Here is a 15715-nt window from a genome sequence, read left to right as displayed (position 1 = left end):
AAGATGGAGAGGAACATACATGGAAGACAGGGAACAGGAGGAGGAAGTGTAAAGGCGGGTTAACATGAAGAGCATAGAATCAAAACCACAAATTAGGATGTTGAAAAATCTTATCTAGATAGGAAAAAAAGTCATTTTGCTTTCTTGAATGTTTTCTCTATTCTTACCAAATCTTTGTTGTAAAGATTAAATACATAAGTTCAGGGAACATTCACAGGTACCCGATTTGGGGCCAGTGACACCCACCAAAGGCAATGTGTTGACCTCTATTTTTCTCATATGGTGTCAAAGGGGAAAGGCTCTTTAATCCTGTCCTCTGTGTTTCCACAGAACGTTTGACAGAATGAGCTACATGCCTCCTGCACAGTTTTGAACTTCCTTGTCAAGGCCCAGGTGTCTAGCTCTCTGGGGTTTCACTTGGTAGGTGAAAACTCATGTGTTGAGCGAAGGCCTTTCTGGATCTATGATGACAACAGGTATCTGAGGACGTTGACTGACTTGAACAGATGCGATCTGAGGTCCAGATATGAGGGCCTCGTGAGACCCATGAGGATTTCAGAGCCTGCCTTGCACTCTTCCCTCTTCAGAGAGGATGAGAACTGTGCAGTATGGCATCACATTGTGAGATTTTTCGAAAAAGGCCTCATAACAGTACCCATACTTTGTTTGATACAATCTTACTTGCTTTCTATTTTCAAAGAGATAGAAATGATTCCAAGTGATAGGGAGACAACCTTTACTATAGGAGTAGGCACATATATCAGGTAGAGATGACTGTAGGTGCAAATGACGTACTCAAAAAATATGTAAGAACTGATGAATTCGAACGTGCTGCTCATTCCTAGTCTCCGGCGATGTACCCTTGCACATATTTGGTAAAGTGTCAGGAGGGGAGGTTAGGGCTCATGCCAGTAGTCCCAAGAATATTGGAGGACAAGGACTGCCATCGCACTGTACCCAAAGTTGTGTAAAGGCTGACGAATAACTAATAATTAAAGGATCATTCAATTTATATAGAGTGAAAATTGAAATGGTCTTTCCTGTTGGAGGCTGGGTAAATTCTAGATAATAATGGCTAGGTGAGAAGCCAGGGCACCTGTTGGAGACATTCCCTAGTTTTATTGGTGTTCATCATTTATGTCTTATCTCCCAAAATCTTCCAGAGCATGTTGTGTTTACCTTTCTCTCTCTCGCATGGAAACCATCTCAGTTGATCCATCATGAGAAATGACAATTGGGCTTTGCTTTCTGTTATTTGTTGTTGTTGTTTCTGTTTTCCTCCTGGGTACATTCATCCTCTTATTGCCGTTCTCACACAGATGCAAATCATCTATTCTAACAAAATTTGCGTGTTACCCAAGATCTATGAAAACAACTATTCCTTTATGAAACAAGGAAAGATATTTCTAAAGAACATGTTGCTAGCTGGTAGACCTACAATCCTGATAATGGATCAGATGCGCTAACTCTTCAATGAAACAAGAAAGAACCACACACTGAATCTTCTTAACATCCTCATGATGAACACAATTAATTCAGAACTGACACACACATATATGTATATATATATATCTTACTACTAACAGACTTTTACGAAGCTGTAGCATAGGACTCTTGGTAACACTTGCTGGATACACAATTTCTAAAGCCATGGTTGAAGCTTGAATATCCAATCAAGGACATCATGTAATCTCAGATGTGTAGTACAACATACTCGATAAAAAGCAACCCAGTGTATTTAACCACGGGCTAGTCAGTTAGTGCGTAGAAAACATCTTCTTTTCATCAGATTTAACCTGAAGCATGGTAGATGATTCCAACGATCTTCCAAGTGGAAGGCTTGAGTTCTATGAATAGAGAAATGGTAACATACATGTAGACAAAAAGGTACCTTTGGATTCCCCTCTCTTCCAAGATGAGGTTGCATGGCAGGGAAGAAATCTAAAGTCAATTATGGAACACTCTGTTGAATAAACAAGGAGAGAATTCCATGCACAGAGGACAAATTTCAATGACACCCTGAAATCTCGAAGATACCATTGGGCTTACTGACTTTCACCTCTGTGCAACTTGGTCGTTTTGACTTTGAGAAAGGAGGAGTTAAGAATGACCATACTGCAATGCTATACTCACTGCTTCTTCTTTGCTTTGTCCAACTTCCTCGCTGCCCACTGAGAGGCGTCCACACTGTGCCTGCTGGCACTGGCAAAGATGCTCTCACAGACAGCTTCTGAGGAAGTCATCAGAAGAAGAGAAATCCTTGCCACAGTGGCTAAAATCTGAGGGGATTGGAAGGGAGGAAATGAATTCAATAGTTGGTTCTGGGAAAGACTGAAGTGCTGGCAGACTTGAAGGTCGGGTCACTTTAGAAAGTCAAGGTTGCCTAGACGCATTTCATTTTCTGATAACCTTCATACTTATTATGTTGCAGGCTAAAACTTGGAGAGGTGCTTCCCTTCTGGCAGGACAGGTAAGTGACGCTGCTTCCCATTGTGTCTTTTGTTTGTAGACAGGCTGCATTCTCGCCTGACGAAATATTTACCTACTGTGTACCACAAGAGATGAGATTTATTTAACATCCCTCTCATGGCTAAACAACCTAGGCTTCATCTTGCCTATTGATGGTGGAACACTTGCTATGGCCCTGGCATTGTAGGGGACTTAGCTAGGTAGACCAAACCCAAGCAAGTGACAAGGATACTAACTAATACCATTAGTATTTTGAGGTGCATTTGGAAAACCAACAGTTGGGTGAAGTTATTGGAATATTTGACTTTCTTTTGAAGCTACCATTGAAGCTTCCAATTCTAAATAATATATCCAGAAGTAGTAAGAAATGCCTTCTCCCAGCTCCTTCCCTTATCGACGTTCAAGCTCAAAGAATTAAACTTTTATTTCTGCCCTGACAGGTGTGGAACCCAAAGGAAGATGATAGGGTGTTAGGAGTCTAGACCCCTAGAGCACAGAACAATAACCCTCACAAATTTCATCTATCATTGATCCTCTGGCGTGGATACTAAGAGAGCAACCCATGCGTTTTCACTTCCTTGTAAGTAGCATGGAAACATGCAATCTTGCCCTCTAAAATTCAGGTGAATTGCCATAAAGTTTTCAAAAACCCAAACAGAGCTGACAATGAACCATATTTATTCTTTTTATAAATGATTATGGATTATGTTGAGCCAGAAATCTAGTTGTCCACTGTCAGAACAAAACAAAACAAAACTAAGAATATTTTTGGTATTAAATGCAATGCCTTCCTTCATCTTGGAACCTGTGTGGTGTTGAGTTCATTTGAAGAAACATGACATCAGAGGTGATAAGAAGAGAAGGTTCAGGAATCAGGCACACAGAACCCAACTCCTGTCCCTGTCAATGTCCTGTGGGATACCTGGTGATGTATATGGACCAAAATATAGCTTGGCCTGTGTGTTGCTTTTTGTTGTCCAAGGAAATATGGAAGGAGCTGGTGGTCATGGGACATACATCACAAAATCCTCCAGAGCATTGACAATTGCAGGACAACTGGAAGGCTCAATACTGTGCACTGTAAGATGGAGAGGAACATACATGGAAGACAGGGAACCTGAGGAGGAAGTGTAAAGGCGGGTTAACATGACGAGCATAGAATCAAAACCGCAAATTAGGATGTTGAAAAATCTTATCTAGATAGGAAAAAAAGTCATTTTGCTTTCTTGAATGTTTTCTCTCTTCTTACCAAATCTTTGTTGTAAAGATTAAATACATAAGTTCAGGGAACATTCACAGGTACCCGATTTGGGGCCAGTGACACCCACCAAAGGCAATGTGTTGACCTCTATTTTTCTCATATGGTGTCAAAGGGGAAAGGCTCTTTAATCCTGTCCTCTGTGTTTCCCCAGAACCGTTGACAGAATGAGGTACATGCCTCCTGCACAGTTTTGAACTTCCTTGTCAAGGCCCAGGAGTCTAGCTCTCTGGGGTTTCACTTGGTAGGTGAAAACTCATGTGTTGAGCGAAGGCCTTTCTGGATCTATGATGACAACAGGTCTCTGAGGACGTTGACTGACTTGAACAGATGCGATCTGAGGTCCAGATATGAGGTCCTCGTAAGACCCATGAGGAGTTCAGAGCCTGCCTTGCACTCTTCCCTCTTCAGAGAGGATGAGAACTGTGCAGTATGGCATCAGATTCTGAGATTTTTCGAAAAAGGCCTCATAACAATACCCATACTTGGTTTGATACAATCTTCATTGCTTTCTATTTTCAAAGAGATAGAAATGATTCCAAGTGATAGGGAGACAACCTTTACTATAGGAGTAGGCACATATATCAGGTAGAGATGACTGTAGGTGCAAATGAAGTACTCAAAAAATATGTAAGAACTGATGAATTAGAACGTGCTGCTCATTCCTAGTCTCCGGCGATGTACCCTTGCACATATGTGGTAAAGTGTCAGGCTGGGAGGTTAGAGCTCATGCCAGTAGTCCCAAGAATATTGGAGGACAATGACTGCCCTCGCACTTTTCCCAAAGTTGTGTAAAGGCTGACGTATAACTAATAATTAAAGGATCATTCAATTTATATAGAGGGAAAATTGAAATGGTCTTTCCTGTTGGAGGCTGGGTAAATTCTAGATAATAATGGCTAGGTGAGAAACCAGGGCACCTGTTGGAGACATTCCCTTGTTTTATTGGTGTTCATCATTTATGTCTTAGCTGCCAAAATCTTCCAGAGCATGTTGTGTTTACCTATCTCTTTCTCGCATGGAAACCATCTCAGTTGATCCATCATGAGAAATGACAATTGGGCTTTGTTTTCTGTTACTTGTTGTTGTTGTTTTTCTTTTCCTCCTGGGTACATTCATCCTCTTATTGCCGCTCTCACACAGATGCAAATCATCTATTCTAACAAAATTTGGGTGTTACCCAAGATCTATGAAAACAACTATTCCTTTATGAAACAAGGAAAGATATTTCTAAAGAACATGTTGCTAGCTGGTAGACCCACAATCCTGATAATGGATCAGATGCGCTAACTCTTCAATGAAACAAGAAAGAACCACACACTGAATCTTCTTAACTTCCTCATGATGAACACAATTAATTCAGAACTGACACACACATATATGTATGTATATATATATATATATATATATATATATATATATATATATCTTACTACTAACAGACTTTTACGAAGCTGTAGCATAGGACTCTTGGTAACACTTGCTGGATACACAATTTCTAAAGCCATGTTTGAAGCTTGAATATCCAATCAAGGACATCATGTAATCTCAGATGTGTAGTACAACATTCTCGATAAAAAGCAACCCATGTGTATTTGACCACGGGCTAGTCAGTTAGTGCGTAGAAAACATCTTCTTTTCATCAGATTTAACCTGAAGCATGGTAGATGATTCCCACGCTCTTCCAAGTGGAAGACTTGAGTTTTTATGAACCGAGACATGGTAACATACATGTAGACAAAAAGGTACCTTTGGATTCCCCTCTCTTCCAAGATGAGGTTGCATGGCAGGGAAGAAATCTAAAGTCAATTATGGAACACTCTGTTGGATAAACAAGGAGAGAATTCCATACACAGAGGACAAATTTCAATGACACCCTGAAATCTCAAAGATACCATTGGGCTTACTGACTTTCACCTCTGTGCAACTTGGTCGTTTTGACTTTGAGAAAGGAGGAGTTAAGAATGACCATACTGCAATGCTATACTCACTGCTTCTTCTTTGCTTTGTCCAACTTCCTCGCTGCCCACTGAGAGGCGTCCACACTGTGCCTGCTGGCACTGGCAAAGATGCTCTCACAGACAGCTTCTGAGGAAGTCATCAGAAGAAGAGAAATCCTTGCCACAGTGGCTAAAGTCTGAGGGGATTTGAAGGGAGGAAATTAATTCAATAGTTGGTTCTGGGAAAGACTGAACTGCTGGCAGACTTGAGGGTCGGGACACTTTAGAAAGTCAAGGTTGCCTAGACGCATTTCATTTTCTGATAACCTTCATACTTATTATGTTGCAGGCTAAAACTTAGAGAGGTGCTTCCCTTCTGGCAGGACAGGTAAGTGACGCTGCTTCCCATTGTGTCTTTTGTTTGTAGACAGGCTGCATTCTCGCCTGACGAAATATTTACCTACTGTATACCACAAGAGATGAGATTTATTTAACGTCCCTCTCATGGCTAAACAACCTAGGCTTCATCTTGCCTATTGATGGTGGAACACTTGCTATGGCCCTGGCATTGTAGGGGACTTAGCTAGGTAGACCAAACCCAAGCAAGTGACAAGGATACTAACTAATACCATTAGTATTTTGAGGTGCATTTGGAAAACCAACAGTTGGGTGAAGTTATTGGCATATTTGACTTTCTTTTGAAGCTACCATTGAAGCTTCCAATTCTAAATAATATATCCAGAAGTAGTAAGAAAAGCCTTCTCCCAGCTCCTTCCCTTATCGACATTCAAGCTCAAAGAATTAAACTTTTATTTCTGCCCTGACAGGTGTGGAACCCAAAGGAAGATGATAGGGTGTTAGAAGTCTAGACCCCTAGAGCACAGAACAATAACCCTCACAAATTTCATCTATCATTGATCCTCTGGCGTGGATACTAAGAGAGCAACCCATGCGTTTTCACTTCCTTGTAAGTAGCATGGAAACATGCAATCTTGCCCTCTAAAATTCAGGTGAATTGCCATAAAGTTTTCAAAAACCCAAACAGAGCTGACAATGAACCATATTTATTCTTTTTATAAATGATTATGGATTATGTTGAGCCAGAAATCTAGTTGTCCATTGTCAGAACAAAACAAAACAAAACTAAGAATATTTTTGGTATTAAATGCAATGCCTTCCTTCATCTTGGAACCTGGGTGGTGTTGAGTTCATTTGAAGAAACATGACATGAGAGGTGATAAGAAGAGAAGGTTCAGGAATCAGGCACACAGAACCCAACTCCTGTCCCTGTCAATGTCCTGTGGGATACCTGGTGATGTATATGGACCAAAATATAGCTTGGCCTGTGTGTTTTTCTTTTTGTTGTCCAAGGAAATATGGAAGGAGCTGGTGGTCATAGGACATACATCACAAAATCCTCCAGAGCATTGACAATTGCAGGACAACTGGAAGGCTCAATACTGTGCACTGTAAGATGGAGAGGAACATATATGGAAGACAGGGAACCTGAGGAGGAAGTGTAAAGGCGGGTTAACATGACGAGCATAGAATCAAAACCGCAAATTAGGATGTTGAAAAATCTTATCTAGATAGGAAAAAAAGTCATTTTGCTTTCTTGAATGTTTTCTCTATTCTTACCAAATCTTTGTTGTAAAGATTAAATACATAAATTCAAGGAACATTCACAGGTACCCGATTTGGGGCCAGTGACACCCACCAAAGGCAATGTGTTGACCTCTATTTTTCTCATATGGTGTCAAAGGGGAAAGGCTCTTTAATCCTGTCCTCTGTGTTTCCCCAGAACCTTTGACAGAATGAGCTACATGCCTCCTGCACAGTTTTGAACTTCCTTGTCAAGGCCCAGGAGTCTAGCTCTCTGGGATTTCACTTGGTAGGTGAAAACTCATGTGTTGAGCGAAGGCCTTTCTGGATCTATGATGACAACAGGTCTCTGAGGACGTTGACTGACTTGAACAGATGCGATCAGAGGTCCAGATATGAGGTCCTTGTGAGACCCATGTGGATTTCAGAGCCTGGCTTGCATTCTTCCCTCTTCAGAGAGGATGAGAACTGTGCATTATGGCATCAGATTCTGAGATTTTTCGAAAAAGGCCTCATAACAATACCCATACTTGGTTTGATACAATCTTCATTGCTTTCTATTTTCACAGAGATAGAAATGATTCCAAGTGATAGGGAGACAACCTTTACTATAGGAGTAGGCACATATATCAGGTAGAGATGACTGTAGGTGCAAACGACGTACTCCAAAAATATGTAAGAACTGATGAATTAGAACGTGCTGCTCATTCCTAGTCTCCGGCGATGTACCCTTGCACATATGTGGTAAAGTGTCAGGCTGGGAGGTTAGGGCTCATGCCAGTAGTCCCAAGAATATTGGAGGACAATGACTGCCCTCGCACTTTTCCCAAAGTTGTGTAAAGGCTGACGTATAACTAATAATTAAAGGATCATTCAATTTATATAGAGGGAAAATTGAAATGGTCTTTCCTGTTGGAGGCTGGGTAAATTCTAGATAATAATGGCTAGGTGAGAAACCAGGGCACCTGTTTGAGACATTCCCTAGTTTTATTGGTGTTCATCATTTATGTCTTAGCTGCCAAAATCTTCCAGAGCATGTTGTGTTTACCTATCTCTTTCTCGCATGGAAACCATCTCAGTTGATCCATCATGAGAAATGACAATTGGGCTTTGCTTTCTGTTACTTGTTGTTGTTGTTTTTCTTTTCCTCCTGGGTACATTCATCCTCTTATTGCCGCTCTCACACAGATGCAAATCATCTATTCTAACAAAATTTGCGTGTTACCCAAGATCTATGAAAACAACTATTCCTTTAAGAAAAAAGGAAAGATATTTCTAAAGAACATGTTGCTAGCTGGTAGACCCACAATCCTGATAATGGATCAGATGCGCTAACTCTTCAATGAAACAAGAAAGAACCACACACTGAATCTTCTTAACATCCTCATGATGAACACAATTAATTCAGAACTGACACACACATATATGTATATATATATATATATATATATATATATATATATATATATATATATTACTACTAACAGACTTTTACGAAGCTGTAGCATAGGACTCTTGGTAACACTTGCTGGATACACAATTTCTAAAGCCATGTTTGAAGCTTGAATATCCAATCAAGGACATCATGTAATCTCAGATGTGTAGTACAACATACTCGATAAAAAGCAACCCATGTGTATTTGACCACGGGCTAGTCAGTTAGTGCGTAGAAAACATCTTCTTTTCATCAGATTTAACCTGAAGCATGGTAGATGATTCCAACGCTCTTCCAAGTGGAAGACTTGAGTTTTTATGAATCGAGACATGGTAACATACATGTAGACAAAAAGGTACCTTTGGATTCCCCGCCCTTCCAAGATGAGGTTGCATGGCAGGGAAGAAATCTAAAGTCAATTATGGAACACTCTGTTGGATAAACAAGGAGAGAATTCCATGCACAGAGGACAAATTTCAATCACACCCTGAAATCTCAAAGATACCATTGGGCTTACTGACTTTCACCTCTGTGCAACTTGGTCGTTTTGACTTTGAGAAAGGAGGAGTTAAGAATGACCATACTGCAATGCTATACTCACTGCTTCTTCTTTGCTTTGTCCAACTTCCTCGCTGCCCACGGAGAGGCGTCCACACTGTGCCTGCTGGCACTGGCAAAGATGCTCTCACAGACAGCTTCTGAGGAAGTCATCAGAAGAAGAGAAATCCTTGCCACAGTGGCTAAAATCTGAGGGGATTGGAAGGGAGGAAATGAATTCAATAGTTGGTTCTGGGAAAGACTGAAGTGCTGGCAGACTTGAAGGTCGGGACACTTTAGAAAGTCAAGGTTGCCTAGACGCATTTCGTTTTCTGATAACCTTCATACTTATTATGTTGCAGGCTAAAACTTGGAGAGGTGCTTCCCTTCTGGCAGGACAGGTAAGTGACTCTGCTTCCCATTGTGTCTTTTGTTTGTAGACAGGCTGCATTCTCGCCTGACTAAATATTTACCTACTGTGTACCACAAGAGTTGAGATTTATTTAACGTCCCTCTCATGGCTAAACAACCTAGGCTTCATCTTGCCTATTGATGGTGGAACACTTGCTATGGCCCTGGCATTGTAGGGGACTTAGCTAGGTAGACCAAACCCAAGCAAGTGACAAGGATACTAACTAATACCATTAGTATTTTGAGGTGCATTTGGAAAACCAACAGTTGGGTGAAGTTATTGGCATATTTGACTTTCTTTTGAAGCTACCATTGAAGCTTCCAATTCTAAATAATATATCCAGAAGTACTAAGAAAAGCCTTCTCCAAGCTCCTTCCCTTATCGACATTCAAGCTCAAAGAATTAAACTTTTATTTCTCCCCTGACAGGTGTGGAACCCAAAGGAAGATGATAGGGTGTTAGGAGTCTAGACCCCTAGAACACAGAACAATAACCCTCACAAATTTCATCTATCATTGATCCTCTGGCGTGGATACTAAGAGAGCAACCCATGCGTTTTCACTTCCTTGTAAGTAGCATGGAAACATGCAATCTTGCCCTCTAAAATTCAGGTGAATTGCCATAAAGTTTTCAAAAACCCAAACAGAGCTGACAAGGAACCATATTTATTCTTTTTATAAATGATTATGGATTATGTTGAGCCAGAAATCTAGTTGTCCATTGTCAAAACAAAACAAAACAAAACTAAGAATATTTTTGGTATTAAATGCAATGCCTTCCTTCATCTTGGAACCTGGGTGGTGTTGAGTTCATTTGAAGAAACATGACATGAGAGGTGATAAGAAGAGAAGGTTCAGGAATCAGGCACACAGAACCCAACTCCTGTCCCTGTCAATGTCCTGTGGGATACCTGGTGATGTATATGTACCAAAATATAGCTTGGCCTGTGTGTTGCTTTTTGTTGTCCAAGGAAATATGGAAGGAGCTGGTGGTCATGCGACATACATCACAAAATCCTCCAGAGCATTGACAATTGCAGGACAACTGGAAGGCTCAATACTGTGCACTGTAAGATGGAGAGGAACATACATGGAAGACAGGGAACCTGAGGAGGAAGTGTAAAGTTGGGTTAACATGACGAGCATAGAATCAAAACCGCAAATTAGGATGTTGAAAAAACTTATCTAGATAGGAAAAAAGTCATTTTGCTTTCTTGAATGTTTTCTCTATTCTTACCAAATCTTTGTTGTAAAGATTAAATACATAAATTCAAGGAACATTCACAGGTACCCGATTTGGGGCCAGTGACACCCACCAAAGGCAATGTGTTGACCTCTATTTTTCTCATATGGTGTCAAAGGGGAAAGGCTCTTTAATCCTGTCCTCTGTGTTTCCCCAGAACCTTTGACAGAATGAGCTACATGCCTCCTGCACAGTTTTGAACTACCTTGTCAAGGCCCAGGAGTCTAGCTCTCTGGGGTTTCACTTGGTAGGTGAAAACTCATGTGTTGAGCGAAGGCCTTTCTGGATCTATGATGACAACAGGTCTCTGAGGACGTTGACTGACTTGAACAGATGCGATCTGAGGTCCAGATATGAGGTCCTCGTGAGACCCATGAGGAGTTCAGAGCCTGCCTTGCACTCTTCCCACTTCAGAGAGGATGAGAACTGTGCAGTATGTCATCAGATTCTGAGATTTTTCGAAAAAGGCCTCATAACAATACCCATACTTGGTTTGATACAATCTTCATTGCTTTCTATTTTCAAAGAGATAGAAATGATTCCAAGTGATAGGGAGACAACCTTTACTATAGGAGTAGGCACATATATCAGGTAGAGATGACTGTAGGTGCAAATGACGTACTCAAAAAATATGTAAGAACTGATGAATTAGAACGTGCTGCTCATTCCTAGTCTCCGGCGATGTACCCTTGCACATATGTGGTAAAGTGTCAGGCTGGGAGGTTAGGGCTCATGCCAGTAGTCCCAAGAATATTGGAGGACAAGGACTGCCCTCGCACTTTTCCCAAAGTTGTGTAAAGGCTGACGTATAACTAATAATTAAAGGATCATTCAATTTATATAGAGGGAAAATTGAAATGGTCTTTCCTGTTGGAGGCTGGGTAAATTCTAGATAATAATGGCTAGGTGAGAAACCAGGGCACCTGTTTGAGACATTCCCTAGTTTTATTGGTGTTCATCATTTATGTCTTAGCTGCCAAAATCTTCCAGAGCATGTTGTGTTTACCTATCTCTTTCTCGCATGGAAACCATCTCAGTTGATCCATCATGAGAAATGACAATTGGGCTTTGCTTTCTGTTACTTGTTGTTGTTGTTTTTCTTTTCCTCCTGGGTACATTCATCCTCTCATTGCCGCTCTCACACAGATGCAAATCATCTATTCTAACAAAATTTGCGTGTTACCCAAGATCTATGAAAACAACTATTCCTTTATGAAACAAGGAAAGATATTTCTAAAGAACATGTTGCTTGCTGGTAGACCCACAATCCTGATAATGGATCAGATGCGCTAACTCTTCAATGAAACAAGAAAGAACCACACACTGAATCTTCTTAACATCCTCATGATGAACACAATTAATTCAGGACTGACACACACATATATGTATATATATATATATATATATATATATATATATATTACTACTAACAGACTTTTACGAAGCTGTAGCATAGGACTCTTGGTAACACTTGCTGGATACACAATTTCTAAAGCCATGTTTGAAGCTTGAATATCCAATCAAGGACATCATGTAATCTCAGATGTGTAGTACAGCATACTCGATAAAAAGGAACCCATGTGTATTTGACCACGGGCTAGTCAGTTAGTGCGTAGAAAACATCTTCTTTTCATCAGATTTAACCTGAAGCATGGTAGATGATTCCAACGCTCTTCCAAGTGGAAGACTTGAGTTTTTATGAATCGAGACATGGTAACATACATGTAGACAAAAAGGTACCTTTGGATTCCCCTCTCTTCCAAGATGAGGTTGCATGGCAGGGAAGAAATCTAAAGTCAATTATGGAACACTCTGTTGGATAAACAAGGAGAGAATTCCATGCACAGAGGACAAATTTCAATGAAACCCTGAAATCTCAAAGATACCATTGGGCTTACTGACTTTCACCTCTGTGCAACTTGGTCGTTTTGACTTTGAGAAAGGAGGAGTTAAGAATGACCATACTGCAATGCTATACTCACTGCTTCTTCTTTGCTTTGTCCAACTTCCTCGCTGCCCACTGAGAGGCGTCCACACTGTGCCTGCTGGCACTGGCAAAGATGCTCTCACAGACAGCTTCTGAGGAAGTCATCAGAAGAAGAGAAATCCTTGCCACAGTGGCTAAAATCTGAGGGGATTGGAAGGGAGGAAATGAATTCAATAGTTGGTTCTGGGAAAGACTGAAGTGCTGGCAGACTTGAAGGTCGGGACACTTTAGAAAGTCAAGGTTGCCTAGACGCATTTCATTTTCTGATAACCTTCATACTTATTATGTTGCAGGCTAAAACTTGGAGAGGTGCTTCCCTTCTGGCAGGACAGGTAAGTGACGCTGCTTCCCATTGTGTCTTTTGTTTGTAGACAGGCTGCATTCTCGCCTGACTAAATATTTACCTACTGTGTACCACAAGAGATGAGATTTATTTAACGTCCCTCTCATGGCTAAACAACCTAGGCTTCGTCTTGCCTCTTGATGGTGGAACACTTGCTATGGCCCTGGCATTGTAGGGGACTTAGCTAGGTAGACCAAACCCAAGCAAGTGACAAGGATACTAACTAATACCATTAGTATTTTGAGGTGCATTTGGAAAACCAACAGTTAGGTGAAGTTATTGGCATATTTGACTTTCTTTTGAAGCTACCATTGAAGCTTCCAATTCTAAATAATATATCCAGAAGTACTAAGAAAAGCCTTCTCCCAGCTCCTTCCCTTATCGACATTCAAGCTCAAAGAATTAAACTTTTATTTCTGCCCTGACAGGTGTGGAACCCAAAGGAAGATGATAGGGTGTTAGGAGTCTAGACCCCTAGAGCACAGAACAATAACCCTCACAAATTTCATCTATCATTGATCCTCTGGCATGGATACTAAGAGAGCAAACCATGCGTTTTCACTTCCTTGTAAGTAGCATGGAAACATGCAATCTTGCCCTCTAAAATTCAGGTGAATTGCCATAAAGTTTTCAAAAACCCAAACAGAGCTGACAAGGAACCATATTTATTCTTTTTATAAATGATTATGGATTATGTTGAGCCAGAAATCTAGTTGTCCATTGTCAGAACAAAACAAAACAAAACTAAGAATATTTTTGGTATTAAATGCAATGGCTTCCTTCATCTTGGAACCTGGGTGGTGTTGAGTTCATTTGAAGAAACATGACATGAGAGGTGATAAGAAGAGAAGGTTCAGGAATCAGGCACACAGAACCCAACTCCTGTCCCTGTCAATGTCCTGTGGGATACCTGGTGATGTATATGGACCAAAATATAGCTTGGCCTGTGTGTTGCTTTTTGTTGTCCAAGGAAATATGGAAGGAGCTGGTGGTCATGCGACATACATCACAAAATCCTCCAGAGCATTGACAATTGCAGGACAACTGGAAGGCTCAATACTGTGCACTGTAAGATGGAGAGGAACATACATGGAAGACAGGGAACCTGAGGAGGAAGTGTAAAGGCGGGTTAACATGATGAGCATAGAATCAAAACCGCAAATTAGGATGTTGAAAAAATCTTATCTAGATAGGAAAAAAGTCATTTTGCTTTCTTGAATGTTTTCTCTATTCTTACCAAATCTTTGTTGTAAAGATTAAATACATAAATTCAAGGAACATTCACAGGTACCCGATTTGGGGCCAGTGACACCCACCAAAGGCAATGTGTTGACCTCTATTTTTCTCATATGGTGTCAAAGGGGAAAGGCTCTTTAATCCTGTCCTCTGTGTTTCCCCAGAACCTTTGACAGAATGAGGTACATGTCTCCTGCACAGTTTTGAACTTCCTTGTCAAGGCCCAGGAGTCTAGCTCTCTGGGATTTCACTTGGTAGGTGAAAACTCATGTGTTGAGCGAAGGCCTTTCTGGATCTATGATGACAACAGGTCTCTGAGGACGTTGACTGACTTGAACAGATGCGATCTGAGGTCCAGATATGAGGTCCTCGTGAGACCCATGAGGAGTTCAGAGCCTGCCTTGCACTCTTCCCTCTTCAGAGAGGATGAGAACTGTGCAGTATGGCATCAGATTCTGAGAATTTTCGAAAAAGTCCTCATAACAATACCCATACTTGGTTTGATACAATCTTCATTGCTTTCTATTTTCAAAGAGATAGAAATGATTCCAAGTGATAGGGAGACAACCTTTACTATAGGAGTAGGCACATATATCAGGTAGAGATGACTGTAGGTGCAAATGACGTACTCAAAAAATATGTAAGAACTGATGAATTAGAACGTGCTGCTCATTCCTAGTCTCCGGCGATGTACCCTTGCACATATGTGGTAAAGTGTCAGGCTGGGAGGTTAGGGCTCATGCCAGTAGTCCCAAGAATATTGGAGGACAATGACTGCCCTCGCACTTTTCCCAAAGTTGTGTAAAGGCTGACGTATAACTAATAATTAAAGGATCATTCAATTTATATAGAGGGAAAATTGAAATGGTCTTTCCTGTTGGAGGCTGGGTAAATTCTAGATAATAATGGCTAGGTGAGAAGCCAGGGCACCTGTTTGAGACATTCCCTAGTTTTATTGGTGTTCATCATTTATGTCTTAGCTGCCAAAATCTTCCAGAGCATGTTGTGTTTACCTATCTCTTTCTCGCATGGAAACCATCTCAGTTGATCCATCATGAGAAATGACAATTGGGCTTTGCTTTCTGTTACTTGTTGTTGTTGTTTTTCTTTTCCTCCTGGGTACATTCATCCTCTCATTGCCGCTCTCACACAGATGCAAATCATCTATTCTAACAAAATTTGCGTGTTACCCAAGATCTATGAAAACAACTATTCCTTTATGAAACAAGGAAAGATATTTCTAAAGAACATGTT

General features: G+C 40.8%; 5 non-coding genes across 5 annotated transcripts; all 5 read left to right on the top strand.

Annotated features, from left to right (window-relative positions):
• The first annotated feature begins 457 nt into the window (after positions 1-457).
• Positions 458-522, top strand: LOC132647756 (small nucleolar RNA SNORD109A). The gene has a single exon (XR_009586099.1). It is a non-coding gene; the product is annotated as a small nucleolar RNA SNORD109A (small nucleolar RNA).
• A 3486-nt stretch (positions 523-4008) lies between these two features.
• On the top strand, positions 4009-4073 carry LOC132647883 (small nucleolar RNA SNORD109A). Its single transcript, XR_009586224.1, has one exon. It is a non-coding gene; the product is annotated as a small nucleolar RNA SNORD109A (small nucleolar RNA).
• Positions 4074-7595: 3522 nt separating this feature from the next.
• LOC132647385 (small nucleolar RNA SNORD109A) lies at positions 7596-7660 on the top strand. Its single transcript, XR_009585753.1, has one exon. It is a non-coding gene; the product is annotated as a small nucleolar RNA SNORD109A (small nucleolar RNA).
• A 3519-nt stretch (positions 7661-11179) lies between these two features.
• LOC132647882 (small nucleolar RNA SNORD109A) lies at positions 11180-11244 on the top strand. Its single transcript, XR_009586223.1, has one exon. It is a non-coding gene; the product is annotated as a small nucleolar RNA SNORD109A (small nucleolar RNA).
• Positions 11245-14752: 3508 nt separating this feature from the next.
• LOC132647881 (small nucleolar RNA SNORD109A) lies at positions 14753-14817 on the top strand. The gene has a single exon (XR_009586222.1). It is a non-coding gene; the product is annotated as a small nucleolar RNA SNORD109A (small nucleolar RNA).
• Positions 14818-15715: the final 898 nt, after the last annotated feature.

The sequence above is a fragment of the Meriones unguiculatus genome, chromosome 14 (genome assembly GCF_030254825.1).
Source record: "Meriones unguiculatus strain TT.TT164.6M chromosome 14, Bangor_MerUng_6.1, whole genome shotgun sequence".
Taxonomy (NCBI): Eukaryota; Metazoa; Chordata; class Mammalia; order Rodentia; family Muridae; genus Meriones; species Meriones unguiculatus.
The sequence above is the reverse complement of the archived record's forward strand: the minus strand, read 5'-3'. Positions and strand labels throughout refer to the sequence as shown.